Source organism: Sus scrofa, chromosome 12, assembly GCF_054392235.1.
Source record: "Sus scrofa isolate SSC_HxYL_T2T_F1_AM1 chromosome 12, Sscrofa_HxYL_maternal_Yorkshire_Landrace_v2.0, whole genome shotgun sequence".
In the NCBI taxonomy this organism is placed as follows: Eukaryota; Metazoa; Chordata; class Mammalia; order Artiodactyla; family Suidae; genus Sus; species Sus scrofa.
Genome location: NC_139394.1, coordinates 13916546 through 13929831, shown reverse-complemented (window position 1 = coordinate 13929831; position 13286 = coordinate 13916546). Strand labels below are relative to the sequence as shown.

General features: G+C 42.4%; 1 protein-coding gene and 1 long non-coding RNA gene across 4 annotated transcripts in view; one reads left to right on the top strand and one right to left on the bottom strand.

The window, feature by feature from the left end:
* PITPNC1 (phosphatidylinositol transfer protein cytoplasmic 1) overlaps positions 1–13286 on the bottom strand; it is a 278582-nt gene that overhangs the window by 146322 nt on the left and 118974 nt on the right.
* Positions 7463–9470, top strand: LOC146398056 (uncharacterized). The gene is made up of 2 exons (XR_014820976.1): positions 7463–7762; positions 8859–9470. It is a non-coding gene; the product is annotated as an uncharacterized LOC146398056 (long non-coding RNA).

Here is a 13286-nt window from a genome sequence, read left to right as displayed (position 1 = left end):
GCCACAGAATATAATAACCACGGAGAAATAGCTGTTCCTCTGACTTAATGTGATCTCATGTATGTTTCCGTCTCCGAAATATGCATGATTCCTGCCTGTCCCACTGGCTGTGTGAAGAGAGGAAAGAGCAGGGGGTGATACAAGCTGGTGTTCTTGGGAGTTTCCCACCTTGTTCAGATCGCCATGAATGCTTTTTTCTTTTCTTTTTTGGGGGGGCTTTTTCTTCCAGTCTTCTCCACGCTCAATGCATGGACCTCAAAGTACAGGGAAGTAATTGCCTCATGATGCACAAGGAGCCCCCTGAAGAGTGTCTGAAAGATAACACATCACCCAGGACTCAGGTGCATAGCAGTCCTCACGCCAAGTAGTGCCAAAATTGTAATTACACACAGAGAAAGGGATACAACGAGTGAGATTTTAACAACTTCATCTCAGAAAACTAGACGATAGAGCCAGCTGTTTTCTATAATCTCACAGCTCAGCTGAGGCACAGAGACAAAGGCCGTAATCCAGTAGTCAGTAAATTACGTGGCCCTGGCACGTGTTTTTTAAAATAAAGTTTTATTGGAACACAGCCATCTCATTCATTCCGTGGCTGCTCTCAAGACACCACGGCAGTTTCAACAGACCCCCAACATGGCTTCCAAAGCTGAAAATATTTACTCTCTGGCCTTTTACAGAAAAAGGTTGCTGACCCCTGTTTAGTCCATTGCTACTGGGTCCAGTCGGGGCCAGCCGTCGCTGTTCACCTAGACCAACACTGGCTGGTATGGTGGCCACTGGCCATATGTAGCTAATAAGCATCTACATGTGGCCTGTGGAATAGAGGGACAGAATTTTAAATGTTCTTTCATTTTAATTAACTTAAATTTTAAAACTGATAAACAATTCAGCTATGAGAAAACTTCTACATATGCTTGAGACACCTTGGGTAAATGAATTGACTGTTTCAACTAATAATTTTTATGAAATCTAAATTCATATCAGGTACTGCTGATGAAATTTTAGCATCTGGCTCGAGATTGCTTGTATGTATAAAATGCACATGGATTTTGAAGACATAGTAACAACAGCAAAAAGGTAAAAGAGCTCATTAATAATTTTTATATTCATTGCATATTGAAATGATAGTAACAACAGCAAAAAGGTAAAAGAGCTCATTAATAATTTTTATATTCATTGCATATTGAAATGATAGTATTTTGGAGATACAGGGTTAACTACAGTATATTCTTAAAATTAACTTCACCTGTTCATTACTTTTTTTAAAATGTGCATACTAGAATTTTTTTTTTTGTTTTTTTTGTTTTTTGCTTTTTAGGGCAGCATGTGTGGCATATAGAAGTTCCCAGGCTAGGGATCAGATTGGAGCTGCAGGTGCTGACGTGCACCTCAGTCACAGCAACTCAGGATCCGAGCGGCGTCTGCAACCCACGCCACAGCTCACAGCAACACTGGATCCTTAACTCACTGAATGAGGCCAGGGATTGAACACCTGTCTTCATGGATACTAGCTGAGCTCGTTACTGCTGAGCCACAACAGGAACTCCTAGAAAAATTTAAAGTACACATGTGGGAGTGCCCGTCGTGGCACAGCGGAATCGCATCCGACTAGGAACCATGAGGTTTCGGGTTCAATCCCTGGCCTCGCTCAGTGGGTTAAGGAGCTGGCGTTGCCATGAGCTGTGGCATAGGTCGAAGATGCGGCTCAGATCCTGAGTTGTTGTGACTATGGTGTAGGCCTACAGCTGTAGCTCCGATTGGACCCCTAGCCTGGCAACCACCATATGCCAAGGGTGCGGCCCTAAAAAAAGCAATAAAATAAAATAAAATAAATGGAAAATAAATAAATAAATTACATATATGGCTCATATTTGTGGCTCACATATTTCTATTGGATAGCACTGGGCTAAGTGCTGAACTTGACCAGCTGGGATGGAGAACCAGGCCATCAATCTGCACCAAGACTTTGGAGGCTGGCTAGTCAGGTCAAGGGTTCCCACGTGTATCCTTGCTAGGCAGGCAGAGCACTGGTACTTGGAGAAGCCCTCCCTTTCTGAGGACTGGCATTACCTGGACCTCCAGAGAGGTGATAATTGCTCACAGTGTGCTATGATGGAAAGCACTGCGGTTTTAAAATTGAAAACCTGCAGCTGAAAGTCCTGATTCTGCCTTTGATGAGTTTTTGTAGCCCGAGATAATTTGCTTAACTGAGCCACAGTTTCTTATCATTAAAACAGGACTAATAGAATACCTCATAGGACATGGTGAGAATCAAGTGAGAAAAAACTTACAAATTAATATGCTTCATAAAACGGAAAACCGTACACAAACCACTGTAGCTACTGCTTCTCCTGTTTGGCAACATATCTGACTGGGACTTGAAGATCTGTTTCATTTGTTTCCATTTTGCTGCAGTTCTATAAAGGCTAAGAAGAACAAGGCACCCTGCCATTCGTCTGTGCAGCGCAAAAACCAGGGAGATCTTGATCATCTGCCCAAGATTATCATTTCCTTCCATAAAAATTTTATTAGATGGCAGTCCGGTCAAACACTTCCCAAAATATTATAAAAAGCTTGGGAACATCCACTTACATGAGGTCTCTAGAGCCGTCAAATTCACAGAGACAGAAAGTAGAATAGTGGTTGCCAGAGGGGGATGGGGAGTTAGCACTTAATAGGACAGAGGTTCACTTTGGGACAATGAGAAAGTTGTGGGGATGGATGATGGTGACGTCTGCAAAACAATGTGAATGCACTCAACACCACTGAACTGGACGCTTAAAAACGGTTCAAGCGCTAAATTTTCTGTGATGTAGATTTTATTACAATTCTTTAAAAAACCTGGGAGCATGTCATTTTCTCCTGAGTGTGGCTCACTTACTTCACACCTCAAAGTGGCCACCTATCAGGGATTCTATTTTTAGGATGATGAAAAGGTTTTTTTTATAAGGACAAGGGCTTTTTATATTGGGTAGATCTTTGGTTTGGAAGCTTATTTGAAGGTGTTGAGCCAAGAGGACAACTTAAATGACCTCCCCCAGAGGCCATGTTGCAGGAGAAGACGGATTCCTGCTATGTCAGGGGAGATGTCTTTGACATTAGCATTCTGGAGGATTCCTGTTTCTGATGTTCCCAGGCAACTTGGTGCTAATTGCGACAATGGTACAAAGACCCTGATAGAAGGGAAAGCGTGCTTAACTGAATACAAACGCATGCTGATCCCACCGAGCTTAACACGGGGCACTGAGGACATCAGCTTCTTACTGAACAGGACTGTCACAGTTCACAGCCCAGCCCCTCTGTTTGCCTGGGGTTCCTGAGAGCATCTCTACAGCAAGACCAACGCCAATCCCTTTTTCCTCTGAGAAGGTACCAGTGTGGATTTTTACCTCCAAGGCTGGATCTGATTTGGGTTCTGCAAAGACGTGACTGGCTAACCCCATTAGAAAGACCCCATCGGAGTCTTTCTGGTTCTGTGATTCAATGTCCAGATTTCTCCAGGTAGACAAGGGAGGTTAAAAAAAAAAAAAAAAAAAAAAGTGTAAAGTTCTTCGTTGTTTCGTCAGCTCTCTCCCTGCCAGGTCAATAAAGCACGAAAACCAATATCCGATCCCACAAAGAAAATACAAACCTGCAGCTCATATTTCAGGATATCAGGGCATCATCGCATATTTATCTTTTCTCCCGGATCTTTATAAGCAGCCCTCTGAGATGCCTTGTTTACGTCATACCTATGTCATTATGCCAGGGTGCAGGAATGAAAAAGCTGATAAAAAGATTTAAGAAGGAGCTGGGTTATCGACATTTAATTCAAAAATCCCCCTTTTGTGACAAACTAATATAAACAGCATCATATGCTGGTGCTTAACCCATCCTAAGTTTTGGACTGAACTGAACAGAAAGAGAGCAACTTAATGCCAAGGGAAGGGCTCAGGCTATGCTTCGTGCCGGGGCAAGCAGAGCTCTGTGCCCACGGCTTTGCAAAACTGGGCAAATTGTTTCCAGTACACTCGGCTGTCTAGGAGCATAATCCACTTGACTGAGTGCAGGAGACTATAGTATATGAAAAGCAAGAGAGCACATTTTATCTGCTCCTTCCAACACTGACTCATCTTTGGGAGTGGTATTCTGGCTCTGAGGACTCATTTGATGCTCATATTGAAAAGCCAATTAGCTTATGAGAAGCCAAAAAGCTTGTAAAGTAGCCTATAGGCAGCACGTACAGTAGGCTGCTGTACAAGCATCTGCCAAAGCAAGCGGTGTCACTGCCTTGTACTGATAAACGAGAGGCTGAACAAGTCAGCCATTAGTGAGCGACATGAATAACCACAAAGAGAGCAAAGACAGGAGCTGCTAGAACTCAGCCAAAACCACAAGGGTTGTCAGCCCTTGGGCAGAAAATGCGATTTTTCCGGACACTGGTCAGGAGACACTCTTGGTCCTAGGGAGCCCTGTCCCTTCTGCGCTGTGCATTCAACAAGCTGAGCATGCCAGGCTCTGTAGGCACTGGAGGCAGAGCTATAAGCAAAGCTGACTTGGTTTTTCGGCAAAGGGGAAGGTTTCCAGAGTTCCCCCTTGAAGATACAAGGCTATGAAGTGAAGGAACTTGAGGTCTACATCACAGCTATTGGACCATTTACCAAGAAATGTGAAACCAACCACAACTCAAGTAAATGAGAGGCGTGGTGACAGGTCTGACCTTTAGAAAGCAATCAAGACACTTGTGTTTACTACAGAGCAGAAACTCAGAGCCAATCACAAGACCAAAAAGGGAGAAAACTAAGACAGAACTTTCCTAGGAAATGTATCCTGCGCTACCGCCTTGCCACACCCTCATTTCCTTAACCTTGGCCTCATAACCAGAGGTGTTTTTAGGAGAGAGGTCTATCTTTAGGAGGGTAGCAGGGTATTTTCCAGAATTAGAAAAGCCCCTGTTTGTGAAGCCCATTGTACCTACCAATCCTTCAGGAAAATGACCGGCAGCATCAGGGACTGCTGTAGTTCTGGTTAAAGACAGACACATATTGTAGGAATGACAGCAATTAGTTTTAGTGTCTTTGAGACCTTCTGAAAACAGAAGGGCAAACAATGCAAAGAGAAGCACTTGCTGCTTCATGTACAACTGAACAATGGGAGTTGTTAATGTTTTGAAAGAATTATTCAAGCTACTTCATGCCTAGAACAACAAGATCTCAGTAATATTTGAAGGTCACTGAACCCCTGTGCTTGCTAGCTGGCACAGCAAGTGGTTTCTGGGCTCTGTTAACTATCTAGCAATGATGAGAGAGTTATGACTGAGTTATATCTGTGGATGGAAGTTTGGAAAATTCCAGCATCTTTCTTCACACTACTCTGGAGGAGTGGCCCTAGGTTTCACATGCCTGTAGTGGTTCCTATAGCCCATAGGTAGCCGTAGGGTGTGTGGCTGGTTGCAGAGAAGGCACCATTCTCTGACGTAATAGCAGCCTATGGGTGTTTCTTTCTTGGTAAAAAGAAACAGATAACTGATGGCAAAAAGTATGTGGCTGTTAACTCCCACTCTCCTGAGACAATCAATGAAAACAGAGCAAATTGGATATATTTCCAGGAATTGCAACATTTAAAAAAAATCTATCTTTCTGATATACACACAACCCTATGTTGACAGCAGCACTGTTTACAATAACTAAGATAGGAAGCAAGGGAAATGTCCATCAACAGATGAATGTATAAAGAAGATGTGGTACATGTATACAACAGAATATTACTCAGCCATTAAAAAATGAAAGAATGCCCCTTGGAGCAACACGGATGGACCTAGAGGTTATCATACTAAGTGAAATAAGTCAGAAAGAGAAAGACAAATACCATATGATACCACTTACATGTGGAATCTAAAATATGACCCAAATGAACTTACCTACAAAACAGAAACAGACTCAAAGACATAAGGAATACACTTGTGGTTGCCAAGGAGGAGTGTGGGGTGGGAGAAGAACAGAGTGGGCACTTGGGGTCAGCAGATGTAAACTATTATATAGAGAGTGGATAAACAACAAGGTTCTATGGTACAGCACAGCAAACTATATTAAATATACTTCCATTAAAGTATACGGAAAAGAATATATATATGGGTATAACTGAATCATTTTGCTGTACACCAGAAACACAACATTGTAAATTAATTACATTTCAATAAGATAAATTTTTAAAATAATAAATAAATAAATATCTTTCTGATGCATCTGGAACTTACCTCAAAGGACCTGGAGAGAGATTCTATCAACTGGTACTTTTTTTTTTTTTCCTATTCCCTTATCATGCTTTATTTCTTTCATAGCACTATCCTAACTCACATTTGAGATAGTCTACTCATTCACTTATTCATTTACTTGTTTATTGCCTATATCCCTACCAAATTGCAAACTCCACGAGGTCAGGGGTTGTGTCTGTCCATACGCTGCAGAACAATGCCTGGCACGCAGTCCACAGAGAAATAGCTGAATCAGAGAATGAACCCATTCGTTGAACTTATATTTAGCAAATGCCCAATGTCTGAGTGCAAAGGATTCAAAGATGATGATAATCCAAACTATCATTCACTGATGCTTCCTAGGTGCCCTCAAAGAGCTAAAAACTTCACATAATATCTCTAATCTCACAACAGCACTGCAAAGTATCTGTTTTTAGTATATCAACTGGTACTTTTAAGGCCAAGTGGGGGCCCTGTTCTTGCTGTTATCAACAGGTGGTAGAGTTCCCTGGTGGCTCAGCAGGTTAAGAATCTGGCCTTGTGACTTTTGTGGGTGTGGCCCTAAAACCCCAAAACAGTTGGTATACCTTCCATCTCTGCATGTATCCTCCTTAGGGAGGCAAGGCCATGATGAAACACAATGTACTATGTTTTCAAAGAGTGGGGAGAAAAAGGAAAGTAGGGACAAAATGTTGTTCTCAGGATTCTTTTTTCATTTTTTAATTGTGGTACCATATACTTAACAATATTTTCCATGTTAGTCATTTTTAAATGTATAGTTCAGTGCCTTCAAAGTGCAGTCATGCTGGTGGTGCAACCATGACCAGCATCCATTTCTGAACTCTTATCATCTAAAGAAGAAACTATACCCAGGAGATAGCAATTCTCATTCTCTACCCAGTAACCTCGAATCCACTTCCTGGCTATGAATTTGTCTATTCTAGACACCTCATGTAAGTGGAATCACACCACATGTTCTTTTTTGACTGGCTTATTTCACTTTAATGTTTTCAAGGTTCATCCCTGTTGTGGCGTGTGTCAGAATTTCATTCTTTTTTAAGGCTGAAAAACATTCGATTGTATACGTACATCACAGACCCTTATTCATTCATCTGGTGATTGGGTATCTGGGTTGCTTTCACCTTTTGGCTATTATTGTGACTAATGCTGCTGTGAATGCTGGTGTACACATACCCTTGCTTTCAATTCTTGTTGCTGTTGTTGTTGTTTTTTAATGGGCTTTAATTTCTTTCTTTCTTTTTTTGGGGGGGGCCATGCCCATGTGAGGTGGAAGTTCCCAGGCCAGGGATCAAACTCATGCCAGAGTGGTGATCTGAGCCACAGCAGTGACCATGCTGGATCTGTAACCTGCTGAGCCACCAGGGAACTCCCTTTCTTTCTTTCTTTCTTTCTTTTGAGTTCACATCTAGATGTGGAATTGCTAAATCATACGGTAATTCTACATTTATTTATTTATTTGTCTTTTTAGGGGCACAGCTGCGGCATATGGAGGTGACCAGGCTAGGGGTCAAATTGGAGCTACAGCTGCTGGCCTACTCTATAGCCATAGCAACTCAGGATCCAAGCCGCATCTTCGAGCTACACCATAGCTCACAGCAACGCCAGATCCTTGATCCACTAATGGAGGCCAGGGATCGAACGCATAACCTCATGGATACTAGTAGAATTCATTTCTGGTGCACCTCAATGGGAACTCCAACTACATTTATTTTTTTAAGGAACCACCAAACTTTTCCACAGCAGCTGCACCATTTTATTCCCAGTACAAGGATTCCAATTTCTCCACATCCTTGTCAACACTTGTTACTTTCTGTTTTTTGTTTGTTTTTCAGTAATAGCTGTCCTAGTGGGTGTGATGTGATCACATGATGTTTTAAAGTCAACCCTGTAAGACTCACTTTTGGTGGTGCTCGGGCATGTCAAATGCATCTTCCAGATAAGTACTGACACAGCCCTGGGAGAGATTTCAACTCCACCATTTATTTAAATCAGAAGACCTTTGTGATAAAGCACAGATGAACTGAGATGGTTATTTTTCAGGGGGTTGAAATACTCTGGTTGAAAACAGAAGATGAAAATGCAATAGATCCCTTTAAGCCAAAAAAGGCCCCCATATATTCATAAATAGTTAAGTCACTCTGTAAGAGCACCACAAAAAAGCAGCTATGAATTATCACCTAAGGGAGTCTGGGGGTGGTGATGGTGGGTGTGACCTGAAAAGGCACATCTATTTTTATTGCAAAAGCCGAATTCAGTGTTACTTTGATGGACCAGCCAGGAATGTAGTAAATTATAGAATCACAACATAGAAGGCAGCAAACAGTCCTGCAGGATTTACTTATGAAACAAATGTGTATGACTTACATTCAAAGATCTGGGGTGGAGTTCACGTCGTGGCGCAGTGGTTAACGAATCCGACTAGGAACCATGAGGTTGAGGGTTCGGTCCCTGCCCTTGCTCAGTGGGTTAACGATCTGGCATTGCCGTGAGCTGTGATGTAGGATGCAGACATGGCTCGGATCCCACGTTGCTGTGGCTCTGGCGTAGGCCGGTGGCTACAGCTCCGATTCGACCCCTAGCCTGGGAACCTCCATATGCTGAGGGAGTGCCCAAGAAATAGCAAAAAAAAAAAAAAAAAAAAGACAAAGATCTGGGATGAAAAAGCCATTCTTGGTCATTTGCATTTTTCATGTTTTTCTTATAGATTAAGTCACTCTTTATTCTATTTCAGGTGACAGCTACTCTTTAAAAAGTAACCTTAGAAATGACTTTAAACACTGCAGTAGATTTAAGCAGTTTCTCATACTTACTGCCTTTTTTTAAAGTCTACAATTCATTAGTTTTTAGTATAAAAAGGTTCTTCAACTGTCTCCACTATCTAATTCCAGAACACTTCCAACATCCCCAAAAGAAACTCCACACCCATCAGTGGTAATTCCCCATTCTCTCCTCCTTCCAAGCCCCTGGTAACCACTAATCTACTTTTGATCACTATGGATGTGTCTCTTCTGGACATTTCATATAAACAGAATCACACAACATGTGGTCTTTTGTGACTGGCTTCTTTCACTTAGCATAATGTTTTAAAAATTCATCCATTTTATAGCATGTATCAGTAGTTCCTTCCTTTTTTACTGCCAAGTAATGTTCCATGGCAGGGCTATCCCACATTTGTTCATTTTTCACTTGACAGACATTTGGCTTTATTTTCCCCTTTAGGCTATTACGAATAATGTTGCAATGAACATATGTGTATGAGCCTTTGTGTGGAGTTTTTTCATGTTTCTTGGGTAGATAGCTGGGTCACATGGTAGCTCTGTGTTTAGCCTTTCGAAAAATTGCCAGACTGCTGTTTTCCACATCACCTGCCCCATTTACACCTCCACCAATCATGTCTTATATTTGCTTTTGATAGTTTTAGGTTCCCTGTGGAAACAAAAAAGCCAAACAAAAGACTTCAAAAACCAAGAGTAAGTTATGGGACTAGTGTGACCTGCCTTGCTCCTGACACTGTATTTGACATGGGCACATCCAATGAACACATATCCGGGGCAACTCTCCAGCCCCGTGGTATCTTTCCATTACTCTGTGGGGACAACAGAGCTAAACTTGACACTACAGACAATGAGGAGTTAAGACAGATGGTCCAAAGGTGCTGCTCATACAACACATAAGGAAACGGTACGAGGGATTAGAAATGGAGTGGCACAAGCTATAGTTGTCCAGGAAGGTGTCGTACAGAAAATGAGGCATGACCCCTGCATGGAGAAACACCAACCTGTTAAGGAGAAAGGGTAAGTTACAGCCTGCGAAAAAATCCTGACATTTATCTGCTCACAGCAAAACCTCACTACTTCCTAGGACCCCTGAAGATGTACTACGGAAATAACAATAAAAGCTGCCACACACAAGAGGGTGTGGAAGAAAGGCAACCCTCCTACACGGAGGTGGGAATGTAAATTGGTACACCCTCTATGGAAAACCGTATAGAGGGTCCTTAAAAAACTAAAGATAGAGTTATCTTATGATCCAGCAATCCCACTCCTGGACATATATCTGGAAAAGACAAAAACTAATTCAAAAAGATACGTACGTCCCAATGTTTGTAGCAGTACTATTTATATTAGCCAAGACATGGAAGCAACCTAAGTGCCAATCAACAAACGGATGGATAAAGAAGGTATGGTGCATATACACAATAGAATACTACTCAGCCATAAAAAAGAACACAATAATGCCATTTGCTGCAACATGCTGCAACTAGAAACTTCAATCCTAAATGAAGTAAGCCAGATAAAGACAAAAACGACACGATATCACTCACATGTGGAATCTTTAAAAAGTGACACAAATGAACTTATTTACAATACAAAGATAAGCTCACAGACAATGAGGAGTTAAACATATGGTTGCCAAAGGTGAAAGGTGGGGGCTAGATATTAGGAGTATGGTATTAGCAGATATACACTACTACATATAAAACAGATAAACAACAAGGATTTATAGTTCCCTGTATAGCATGGGGAACTATATTCAATGCCTTGCAATAACTTATAATGGAAAAGACTATATACACACACACATACACACAACTGAATCACTTTGCTATACACCTGAAACTAACACAATATTGTTAATCAACTCTGTGTCAATAAAAAAGTTGTTTTGGGAAAAAAAAGGAAAACAGAGGGGGAAAAAAGCTTCCACACAGTGCTAACTTTTCTAGAGGCAGCCTGATGCTAAAGCATTTATACTTATTTAATCCTCACAACCACCCTATGAGGTAGGCAGTATTTTTATCTCTATTTTACAAATGAAGAACTGGTGCACGGAGAGGTTGAGTAACTTGCCAACGTCACCCAGCTAAAAAGTAGCAGAGCTGGGATTTGAATCCAGGTAGCCCAGCTCCGGGATCCACACTCCCCTGTCTCTGGCATTAATCGCCTCAGCCACTTGCTTGACATCTCAATAAAAGCTATTTATTTATAAGGCTGGGTGAAAGTACCCTGGGAAGTAAAGTGACTTTCTTCACTCCTTCATGCTGCTGACAGTTTTTGGTTGATATTAGAAATTTTTTTTAAAGAGGTGGGAGACAGCAGTGCCAACAAGAGCGAGCAGAGAAGAGAAGAGGCCATAGGGGAAGTTACCAGGGGGGGACAGAATTAGAAGCTAAGAGCCTAAGGTCCTCGCCCCTGCTTCTGGAAACTCTCCCTCCTACACAAATTGTGACACACAGTAATTAAAGGAAGCCTACCCACCCATACAAGTCCTTGAGTTTTTAAAGTAAAAATGAAAATTAATGAGTCCATCTAATTTGGACTCACAAAACACGTGGGTGGAAGAAATTCCCACAGCTGACAGCTGATGTGACAGTTATTTCGCGAAAAGGAATAGAAACTCCCAGCCTGTCTTTGGATGTGAATGTTTCCAAATGTGATTCTAAACTTTAGCCTGAAACAATATACAGGACAGGAGCTGCATATAGATATCCTAGAGGAGAAAATCCCCTGAGCTTCCCGGTCAAGCTGATGTGAGGGAAAGTGAGATGAAATAGCCACTTCTCCGCACCCTTCTTGAGAGCCTGCAGGAGAAAGGCAGCGGGCTCGCTCTCTGCTCAGACACTCTTATCAATTGAAATTAGATTCCTAAAGGCATTGTGGAAAATTGCATAGTCACAGGTTTCATTAAGCCATTGCAATTATCTGAATCTAAATACACCAAAATGATAGATGCTACTACCCTTTTGACTCCCCCCACCCAAAGAAATGTAAAATCTGAGAACTACAGGTCTATCACCAGGTCCATAAGGCAAACCACAAACTCCTGTCCTCACTCCTAGAGAAAGGAAAAGACTAAAATTCAAAGATCACATCTTTCCTGGTTTTCCTTCTTTTTGACAAGCCTCCTCCATAATCCCAGAGGAAGACATTTCCAGAACTGCTGACAACCCCCGGTGGAGCAAGGCCTTGCTTCCTCCTCTTGGGCAGATGGTATTTGCATACTGACATATTGTAAATCTAGTCACCCAGGTAACGGCCTCCAGTTAGCAACAGCGCAATGAAGGTCAGCCCGATTCCTTCTAAAATTAGAAGCCAGACCAATCGGATTTTTAACTGTTCAGGGTAGGATGCCCGGTTAGATGGCAAATCTAATTCTGGAAGTGAATTTTTCAGTTGGGAGACTCAGCACTGTTAACAAGGGCGAGTTGGAGCATTTCCACATGATAATAAAATAGGTTTTGACACACAGGTGGAAGATTTTGGCTCTGTGACGCTGCCGTGCCCGTCTGTGGCTGATCCTACTACGACTCCACTCCCTGTTAGTGGGGTTGTCCTGGGCCTTGCATCTCCCTTAATCTTCATAGGCAGTTGGTCCTTAAGGACTGGAGATTCCAGGCCAGCCAATCAGGCCTCCGGCAGTTGGCCACCTCTAGCTCCACCATGGTCCTCTCTCTGCCCCATCTTTCCCTCCCTCACAGGCAAACCGCCTGGTGCGGAATAAGACCCATCTTTCCCAACTCTTTTGTGTTGGCCCACACAGATCCCTCCTACCTGGGATTTGCTCCCTTCTTTTCTTTCCTCGACCATGGAGAACGAAGGGTCTTGAATAGGCTTCAAGAAACCCATGAACTGTGCACAACTCCCCACACTGTTAATTTCTCAAAAGGTCGCATCCCCCCAAAATATTAAGAGCACCAGCTGTCTAATCCACCGCTGGTATCTGCACTGGCATTTCCCATAAAGACTTCAAGGGATGTCCATTCCTTGGCTGGAATATAGTGGGGAGAGGTGAGCTGCACACGCACCTATGTGTGGGAACAGAAGGTCAGACAGAGTTGGATGGGAATTTTTAACGTGGGCCTTCTCTGGGCCTTTGCTGTGCTGACGTGCACCATGAACCACTGATTTCATGGGACACTTCTTAATGTCCGGAGTGACACCCCAGGAAAGCCGGGCTTTACTTCAGATGACAACTACCACGTCATGCACTGCTTTGTGTTCTTTCTTCCATTAGTGTTTTGAGCTATTTT